Genomic DNA, 11,528 nt, shown 5'->3' on the forward strand with positions numbered 1-11,528 from the left:
GATGTGGGATGAGAGGGGGAGTTCTAGAGAGAGAAATTGAGAGTTGGAGAGAGAGAGAGAGAGAGAGAGAGAGAGAGTGTGTGTGTGTGTGTGTGTGTGGTGGGGGAAGATATGGAGAGAGATGTGTTTATATACATTTATAGATGGAGATGGTGAGTATTGTACATTACTATTATGAGAGTGAGTGCAAGAGAAATAATCGTGTGGGTCTGGAACTCTATGTCAGCATGTTGGTATGGTGTCTCAGGCTAATAGATGTGTAGGTTTAGGAAAACTAGACATTGAAATAGTGCCACGCTACGTTGGTGCGGTGGCAAATAATATGTTTGACAATAATTATTAGAATCATTGCGGTGGCCATCTATTTATTAGAGGATGATTTAGACTAAAACTTTTCCTTGTAAGTTCTTGGATTTTCTTCTTGCATGGTACTATATAAGTACGACGTAGAATTTAAATTTCATCGATGTTTATAATTAATTGGTTACCTACGATAGACAATTGAAGAGTGGTACAATTCATAACACTAGATCTATGAAAAGAAATGAATGGTCCATATTTATGGACCATATGGATCAAGCGTCATTTATCGTAACATTCTCGTACACAATTTGCATCTGTCTTATTAGCTCCTATATACAAATGATTATTCTCACTCAGATGATATATGATTATTCCTTATCACAAGTTGGACTGATTATTTCTCCCATACAATTTTCCTTTTAGGCGGATAAAAAAAAAAAATTCATATTTGAGTGGCTTGCTTATTTCTCATTTTTGAGGTCGTAATTTGTATTCAATGTCCTCCCATTTCTCAATAAGAGGCAATTTTATTCCAAAAAGTCGGAAGACAATACAAAGATTTCATCGTAAGATACATGAGTGAATCAAAACTATCAAAATTTAGACACGAGCACATGTCATTTCAAAAGGAAAAAAGATAGACTTCATTAATTGCGTATGTCAAACTTGCGCGTTTTGCTGTATCTATCGTTCTTTACAACTAACCAACTAGCCCAATCTAGTTGCCCACCCATGTACAATCTCGATTGAAAGCAACAATTGATCGATCATCATTAGTTTGTGTATATGGGAGTCTTTCGTTGTTAGTTAATTTCTGTCTCTCCTATGGCGCATTGGTGCTAATTCTTGTGTTATATATTCTGCATTGGGATTGATAGTGCAGACCTCACGTGTAGTGTAGTGTCATTTTCGGTTCAAAACCTTTCAGGTGTTATCAACTCTTATGTGATTTATCAACTCTTATGCGATTAGATCATCCGGAGCTTTGCACTAGCTTTGATTGTGCTCTCCGCTAGTTGACGGTGAGATTGGGCCTCTACTCTCCAAAGACCAGTTGAAATGTGCGTAAGCTGACTCAGACACCTTGAATTATGAAAAATTTATTCTACCTCGAATCCAAACATTTTAAAGGAAAAAAATACGCAATTCTTCACAGCTGATTGTTCACTTTGAACGTCACTCTCTCGTGATACTTGCATATATAGTCAACCAATTTATAAAATAAATTATTGATTCGGGGTACACCATCGACTAATTTAACTCGGTTGTCCTTCCTAGCAAAAAAAAAAACCTCGGTGGTCCAGACGAACTTCAGTGGTTTCGCTAAGTGGGCATGAGAAAGATAATAAGTGTTTGTCCTTCACCGTGTCGCATGATGAATCTCATGCGGACGTCATATGTTCAAAATCTTGGGCCGGCCACTGAAGGGTTTGTCATATTGTTAATTAACTTTAGAGTTTTAAAATTAGTCGAGGTGTGTATAAATTGGCCTGGATATTCGTTTATTAAAAAAAAAAAAACAATAAAATAACTTGACGAATGAGAGGGATGGAATGGGAATGGTTGCATACAAATCGCGGGCGATCTCCGAGCCGTTAGGACCAAGAAATGTGCTTCCAATTCTCTCTCTCTCTCTCTCTCTCTCTCTCTCTCTCTCTCTAGTCTACTGTTTCTTAGGCGCATTAAACGTGCACCGTCTAATTTTTTCGATTGGTGCCTTTCAACGTGCATGGTTGATTGTTCACAAGTCAAACACTCCATCCTTGTCATTACTCTTTTACCCTTCTCAATATGCATTACTTGCTATGGCATCGCCTTAAATAATCTCATACGGCACGGATGATTCGGATCGAATCTGACACATTCAAATCGCATACAAATCTGTATAGTCTATTGTTCGGTTAAGATCCAAGCCGTCTGCACTGCTCTACAGGGAGATGCTTGGCATTGTCTCTCATTCCCATCTGTATAGGCTACCTTAATGTGGAGTCCAAAATTTGGAGGCGCTTTAACTAGATTAATTGAAAAGATGGTCTGACTTTTGAGGGATGATTTTAGAATTCGGTTTTCTGAAATTTGAGAGGTGATTTTAGATTCAGGTGTCTCCAAAGAGAATAATAAGAGAATAAGATAAATTAATAAGAAGGAGAATAATAAGATAAATTAATTTAGGGTTTGGAATAGCTTTTGGGGAGTTACTTTGGAATTTGGTATCTCGATCAAAAGTTGTTAAATGTGCGATTGCTACAATTTTTGCTTCTAATATTAGCCAAAATAAAATTTTGAGGCCGTTTATTTGGGGATATTGTTTCAAATCGATTGTTTGTCCTCTTTAAAAATTCAAAAAATAAGTGTATTATGTTTAACCAACTAACTCTCATATATGATTATATAAAGAATAGAAAATAAGTTTTTTAAAAAATCGTGAAACTTTCAAAGGACTTATGCATTAATTGCATGTATTTTTAGGTGGAGTTCTCTTTATAAAACAAACAATAGAGGACGAATGGAGTATTAATTTTAATGCATTCAATTTGGAATTTTGAGAGTAGATTTTTATAAAATACGAACTGCATGTGAACTTTGAAGAATTTTTTCTAGTTGGTATCACCCAATATTTTTAGCTTCCTAAAATAAGATTTACTGACGGTTGTGTTTAATTAACTGAATCAAATCAATGAATTCACTATTTTGGGGTTGCATAGGACTGGTGTTTAGATTCGGAAAGCTAGACCTCTAACTTGTTATTGAACTCTTTGTGGAACGATAATTGTCCCTTTTGACATAACTCTTTGTTTCCTATTCATTAATAAGGGCATTAATTACCGTTTTGACAAAAGAAGAAGAAGAAGAAACCAATGAATTCAACTAGTTTTGAAATTATCTGGATTTGATTTAGTAGGTTGGAAAAAAATTGGACTTTGAAAAATAAAAAACCAATTTTAGACAAGAGAGGCACTACAGTCACCGAAGACAAAATGCGGTGGCCATAGACTTTCTGTTTAGACAAAGGGACAAATCGGTAAATTAGCCAAGTCGGAGAGAGAATGGGAAGGATTGTCGGCACAGATCGACGGAGAAATGCAACGTACGTACTCAATCAACTCTTCTTGGGGATCACCAAACCGGCACATGCCAAACTATCAATTTCCTAAAATACACAAATTTAATCACTATACCTTATTGGAGTAAGATGATCAATAAATTAATTAATTCGGGAAGAATTAATTTAATTAGTAGTTAATAAAGATTTCGACCCCACAGTGGGGGAGGTTTAAGGGGTAAGCTACAATTCATTCTCCCTGCTCGTGGAGTTAGAGTGATAATTTCAAGGTCAAACTTTTATTTTATTCTCACTTTTTTGTGTGAGAGAAAATTAAATTATTTGTTTTTGGAGGTCAAACTTTTTATAAATATGTACACTTTGAAATTTGGAAGTAGTGAGGGTTAATGTAATGTGGACTGCGGGTCTACCTTGCATGATGAAGCTTTCAAAGATTTTTTTTTTTACAAAGCAAAAGGAGTTTATTAATCTTTATAAGAATTACAAAGATTAAAAGGACCAAGGGCATACCGGCAAAAGCCACCCAAGACCTAACAGAAGGCAAGATGCAACTAGACACCAAAAGAGCCACAAAAGCAACAAATGAAAACCCCAGCCAACCCCCACAACAGCAAAAACCTCCTATTGCCACCGCAAAAAACTACATCGCTACCTCATCCTAATCAGCAGAAAATCCCAAACCTGCCTAAAACTCGATATAAAAAAGCCAGAGAAAGAGAGGCTCCATCCTCGAGATCATCATCGTCCCCCGAGATAGATTCTTCCTCATAGTCGTCAAGAGCATGGATCTTTTCCCTTAATTCTTCCTCTTGCATTTCAACAAATCTCTTCAAATTATAATTCCTCCCACCTTTTATTTCAATGCCCAACTTTGAACCAATATCTAAGATTGGAATATTTTATTCATAAAATAAGCTTATTTAGTGTTTTAGTCTCTATAGTTATGGGTTGATTTCAATTTAGTCCATGTATTTTTAAATGTCTCAATTTTCTCCTAGCCTCATAGGTTTACATAAGTTTCGATTTATTCATTATGCTTTAAATGTTTCAATTTCGCTCTTAAGATTTCTGATTTGTTTCAATCTGGTTTTTTCTCTGATTACAAAGATGTCTTTCAAGTCTATTTAATTCTACTATGCCTCTGAAGGTTATAAGATTATATTTACTTTTCTAAGTTAGGTTTTTAAACAATTTAAAGTTTCATTATGAGTTGGAGTGAGATCCTTTTAAAGTTTCATTAATACTTCTTAGAGATACTCGGTAAGTATCTTCTCTACTATTTTTATTCGGATTTAGTCACCATTGGCACCTAGCTCTGGCTAGCATAGTGGGCTTGCTATTATAAAAATATTTATCTCTTAAGGAATTACGTGAATAAGTTGTACTTAAAATAGCTTTGATAAATCTACTCCTACAAATATATCAAGAAAAATTAGATTTATTAACTAGAATTTAGAAAAAAAAATGTTTACTGATTCGGAGAAACTTACTCCTATCCAATTAAAAAAACTTAAAGAGTTTAAAAACCTAACTTAGGAAAATAAATATGACCTTTTAAAGTGTTGTTCAAAAATAAATATAACCTTAGAAACTTTTGAGGCATAATATATATTTTATTAAACTTTAAAGGACAGTTATGTAATTAGAGAAAAAACCAAATTGAAACAAACAACAAAAATTGAGGATGAAATTGAAATATTTAAAACATAAGGACCAAATTAAAACCTACGTAAAACTATAAGGACAAAATTGAGACATCTAAAAAATATAAGAACCAAACTGTAATTGGCCCATAGCTATAGATACTAAATTAGCACATAAGCATAAAACCATTCTTGAAAATGGCCAAATAGTATGAAACGAATAGAGTATTACTCCAATGCAGATGGATTAGAGCATCTCCAACTCTTACTCATATTTTTACTCATATGTAAGTAAAATTTTACGTGAAATCTTCATTTGGTATGAAACAATTCAATGGCTAAACTTAAATCTAAGCACAAATTTAAGTAAAAACTTCGTTAATGCCATTGTTGTAAATTTGGGAGAGGAGAAATAACCTTGAAAGTTTTGAGTAAAAGTTTGAGTCTCCCTTGACTTGAGTCAAAATATGAGTAAAATTCAATTTGGTGTACCAAGTTTGAGTAAATGAGTTGAGTGGATTTTTGAGGGCTTTCAATCAAATTTTGAGTTTGAGTGCGAAAAAGGGTAAGGAGTGGAAATGGTCTTAGAATGTCTTGTAATTTCATGGAAGGAACAAGATCTTCTCTAGTTCTCCAAAGGGACTTGAGGGTTTTGTTCAAGAAATTTTTACCCTCTACGAGTCTACTTGTAATTTTTTTTGAACGACCCCTTGCATGATCAAAACTTTCATGTTTTGAAACTCGATAATATTAATCACGCCTAATATCATATCTATCGAATATCGATAAATATATGTTTTCAGAACACTTTTTTGTTGTAAAAAAAGAGAGTACCGATTCAGTGTTCCAAACTTCTTCTTTTTTTCGCTCAAATGAAAGTAATTTTAACGTGATTGATGTTCTAAACGAGTTTTAAAAAATGAACAATTTCGGTCGTTATATGGAGCCCCAGATAGAAGAGTCCACCAACGTCTTGAGCAAGGCTCTCCAGTTTTTTTTCTCAGTAAGTTCAGGAGGACCTCATACCTTCATGAATGAAATCATGTGTGATTCATTATTGGAGTGAAAGCAATCAAAATTATTATGTATGTATATTCCTCGATGTAATTTATGTATGTGGTTCCTTGTAATACAAAAGAAGTATTTTTCGTGCAACTCAATGCATGTTGCTCTGTCTCAGATTTGCCAGCATCTGAATTTGAAAGTGAATTTCGAAAGAAGTTCAGTACCGTGATTAATAGAAATACGTACACTAAACCCGGCGAACACCATTATTTTGATAACTCACGTGTTCGAGCCAGCTGCTTACGTACGCACACCTCCGCCCACCCCTTGAGAATAAACCCACCAACACCATTACCCTGTGCCTTGATGTAACTGAGGGTTGATACGATACATGAAAAGTTTCCACGATACATGAATAGTTTTCATGAAACTGTCCATGAAATGCAGATGAACGATTCAGAACAGTTTCATGTATAGTTTAGAAAAGAAAAAAAAAGAGGAAACTTCTAAGGCTTTCAAGATCCGTACAGGCTTTCGAAAAGCAGCTATATATAGGTACAGTATATGTCTTATATGGGTTTCCTTTCAACCAACTTGATCTAGTTCAGTTGGGCAGAACTTTTGCATTTCATTAGGAGCGAGGTTAAGAGTTTGAATTTCTCTACAGCGTGTGGGTGTTCTTCTCTTTGTATCTGTTGGGTTCATTTCTCCCCCTTACGGAGCTTGTATTTGAATGGATACAGAACAAAGGATTGAATCCAAAGTGAGACAGATAATATCCAAACATGGGAAAGAGTTAACATTTGATGGTGACCTTCCCACACATAGAATGGCTGTGTTAAATTGCAGAAAACCAACACTGAAAAATAAAAAATAAAAAATAAAAACATGAGGAGGTTTTGGGTCGTTATCGCCCTTGTATATAAGCTAAAAAAGTGAGAGGATTAGTAGCCTCCACGTCTCAACATCCAAAGTAACAAACGTAATGGGCCTCGTACGAAAGCATCATCATGTTTAATGTGTGTACAAAAAAGCATTGCATGTGGGTCTTTTGTGCTTTGACAACAACTGTTAGCCAGTGTGAATCCATATCTTGGAGGAATTGTCCGGGTGCTATTGGGAAACTACCACGTGATTTCTCAGGTCGATCCCCCATCAGCACACGTTAGTGCAAGGCTCATATATATACCTAATTTTGAACCCCTGTCAATGTGTTGGAGTTGTGGTAGAGTGATCACCTGAGAAATTCGGTGGCTGTGCCCTAAGAGTAGTGTAAATTCTATTTCAGGTTGAGGCCTAGCTAGCTAAGAAAACATCATGCGTGGTGGGGTTACCTTGGGAAATTGGGTGGTGGGGAGTTAAACACTGTTTGGATTTGGACAAGTAATTGATGTAACCCCCATTTGAGATTTTGTTGGTTGTGGTATTGCTACTATTAATTCTTTAGTGGATTAGGATTCTTCATGAACCGTGGTTATTGGTGAAGTTGGTTGTGATTCTAATTCCACTAGGGATGGACAGAAGGGGAGGCTTAGGGGAGTGCCTCATTGTCAGTTGTCAGTGGTGGATCCCAAATATCAATTTAGTCGGCTATAGTTTAGAGCATCCATTATGCATGGTATGTGCAGTATAAGAAATATTTTGGTAGCATATGGATATTTTTAGCTTGCATTCGATATCTTAATGTATCAGTTAAATTTAGCAGGGACGACAAACGCAAAATTTCGACATTGGAACATATTAAAAAAAAAATGTTCGTAGCATTTTAAAGCGATATACCAATCTCTGTCAATTCAGATTGCAAAATATTATCAGATAATTTATGGTATATATTTCCAATCTATTTCTACAGTTATATATATATAAAGGGCAGATACAATCGAGATGCATACAATCTTGATAAACGGAATTTACCCCCAAAATAATCTTGATAGAGAGAATCAGTTTGGTGGAAATCATTATATATTTTGAGGCCAGTGGAGGCTTACTTCAATCGTTAACTTCAGGGCTCCAGAATTAGTTAAGTTGCGCACAATAGACACAATTTGTATGTTGGAGACCAAATTAACATTTTGCTATTACTTTGAGGACCATTGGTAAAAAAAATGAGGAATTTGACGATAATGCCCTTGTAGTTGATGGTAAATGCGGATGGAGGTAGCTCCGGGGACTATTTATATGTACATTTTAAATGTTGGGAATGCAATAGACCCGATTTGTATGTTATGGACCAAATTGATAATTTACTAATACTTTGGAGACCATTAGTAAAATTAAGCAAAAATTTTCGTATAAATTGACTTAGCCAATTATGAAGTACCTATGGGATAACGAGCTCCACTTTAGAGCATCTGCATTAAGCTTGCCTCTCGTCCTTTTGGCGCTAGACTAGCGAGGAAAAATGGACAAAATCCAGGGCATTAGCCTTGCCACCAATTGGACCAAATTAGTTCTTGCTACAGTCACTCTCTTGAAGAAGAGAGGCACTATTCATTGGGTACCTAATATTTTATTATTTTTTACACCTCATCTATTCCAAACATTAACACCTCTCCCGGGTATTACATATTATTTTTCATGTACTTTTAAGTAGAGGAAAAATATTTAATTGAGAAGAGAGTAAAAATAGAGAGCCTGATGCAGTAAACATTAATTTTAAAAGTGTTGCTAAAGTAATAAAGTGATTTTTTAAGGTGTAATTTTTTTTTTATAGGCAACAAGACTTTTTAATGTGTAAATTGATCCAAAATGTAAAGAAGCCGGTGCGGAAGGCTTTCTCTTTCGGGTGAGTATATAGTCCCAAACATGCACGGGCATATAAATATATGTGTGGGAAAATTCACCCTTTACAATTTTCCTAAATCTTTGGTTTTGCTGTAGTAGTTTTGACCCCTTGGAGTTGTAATATTGCCCCCAAAAATCTACACAAATTGCTTAGGATTTTGACCCCTTGGAGTTGTAATATTGTCCAACGACTAAATATTAAGATTCAACATTTATTATCTGAAAAAAATGGAGTATTTTCCAGATTAGTATATAGCTAGAGAACATATGCTGTGACAATGTAGTGGGGCATGCATTTGGACTGGGCTTATAACCTTGCATCTTGGACTTGGGCGGCACAATTAATTGGACTTTGGAATGCATTTGGACGCTGTGATGGAAAACAGTAATAGCGCATGCTTGCATTTGGACAAGTGCAATGCTACAAGCACACCTTTAAAGCACAACTTCGAATACAATTGTGTCCGAAATCGTCAGATTTACATAGATTCGCATACATCAGATAGTTGTGGACACCCTTGTCTCCGGAATTGTGTTTTAACTTTTAAAGGTGTATTCTTAGACTGTTTGTTTGGGAAACTCTTCTCTCGCACGTGTCAATACTCCACAAGGGTTCGTTGAAAAAGCTGGGCGTGGTTTGGTTAAAAATTTCAGATTATAATCAAATCATGTCAAAAGAGTTCAACCAAATGTGATCCTTAGACTCCGTTCCACTAACTAAACTAAGTAATTATTTGAGAAACGAAAGAGTGTCGAGAACAAAGGATAACCCAACTCTTTTTACAATGACCAGATCTTGGGCTCGAGTTTATACTTTTTTTTCCCTATATATATATATATATATATATATATATATATATATATATATATATATATATATATATATATATATATATATATATTTGTCTGTGTGTGAATATCTTCCGTCCTTTAATAGGAAATAAGGTTCTAAATTTTTTGATTGAAAAAATGGAGATTCTAAATTGAAATAAAGTTAAGTTTAGTCCGAAATTTTATCTTACTTTTTAAAAAAATATAACTCAATATAAGTTTTCGGGATTCTAATGTCAACAAAAAATGATAGTAGTAGAACGATTTTCCAAATTATGCATTAAGATTTTTTTTTTTATCTATGAAAATCGTAGCTTGGTCTTCGTATGCATTTACAAAGTTCTAAGATTCCAAAAAGAACCACAAACAAAGTTTACATATTCCCTTTTTTGACAGAGATATGAAATCTTAACAAGATTACACTAAAATATGCAATGATGAAGTAACCACTTGCATGTCGTGCGATTCGACATTTTGGCTTATAGCCGCCACTTTTGCTGATCTAGTTGATTTTTTGCATAAACAATCAACTCGATACGTAAAATAAATCATATTACCCGACATGAGAACACACAATAGCTCACCTTAATTTGTGTGACTTGGTCACAAAACTTATACAGTGTTACATTGTTTTTTTATATATATAAAACAAAAACAATTCGGCCTGAAAACACAGATTTTGGAACAAATTAAAGGACCCCACCAAGACATGCAACTTCTAAATGGAAAGTCTGCTACTTATTTGTTCACAACATCCTCAAAAGTCATGAAACATTAACCTAGGTGGGGTTTGGCCCGCCTAATGGATTGTTTTTTTTTTTCTAAAATTTTTAACTTATACGCATTTCTGTTAGTTTTGCGTCAACCTTTTACGGTTCATTGATTTCTCGTGATGAGAAGAATCTAAATGATAGCGAATAATGATCAAGAACTTAAAGGAGTTCAATAACAACAAACATGATCCAAAAAATCTATTTGTTTTAGTGGTTTGTGTCTTCCTTGAACATTTTTAAGTTTTTAGTAATTGTCTTTAGGTTTTTTTTACTTTTTAGATTCTTGCTGTCGAGAGGATCAATGGTCTACAAATATTTAATGCACAACTAACAAAAGTTTATAAAACACAACAATTTTACGGAAAAAAAAATCTAATAACGAGGTTAGGTCGTAATTGGGTACGCGTGGAGGAGGAGATGTGGTCAAGTTAAATCAATTGAGTTACTCAATCTTCTGACTATCCATGGTTTGATACACGTTTGAAATCTTTCTAACAAATTTGACCTCATTGAGTTTATAATATTGCCCCATTCATTTGACAAAAGTTATGAAATTTCCGGAACATTTCTATCAAAATACAATATCCTACAAGTGAATGCGCGCGAAATCAATCCATGAATGAGATATTATAGAATAAATCTTGAGTGTTAACTGTAAATAGTGCTATCATGCATGCATTTAGAGATGGAATCATATCTCATCAGGACATATACTCAGTAGCGGAGTGGCAGCTCCAGGGTTTTAGTTCAGCGGTGACAAAAACATAAAGAAATTTTTCGGATAAAAAGCTTTATATAAATTGAAATTTTTTATTATGATTGAAAATAAATTGTGCTTAATTTATTTTGTTTTGTTGAATTATATTATTTATATACCTCACAAATTTAAGTGAAGTTTTTTTTTATTTGACTACTCATGAACAATTCAGTGCCAACAATATGAAAAGTATGAAAGAAAAATCAAATTATATGTAAAAAAAATATAAAATTTTAGTACATTTTTCAAGTCCAGGGGATTCGCTTGAAGCCTCTGGACTCCATGTGGAGCTGCTGCATATACTCCCTCTCCCCATATTGTTTGTCATTTCAAAAAATTGTGCCACTTTTGACTGAAAACAATCGCGC

The sequence above is a fragment of the Rhododendron vialii genome, chromosome 11a (assembly GCF_030253575.1).
Source record: "Rhododendron vialii isolate Sample 1 chromosome 11a, ASM3025357v1".
Taxonomy (NCBI): domain Eukaryota; kingdom Viridiplantae; phylum Streptophyta; class Magnoliopsida; order Ericales; family Ericaceae; genus Rhododendron; species Rhododendron vialii.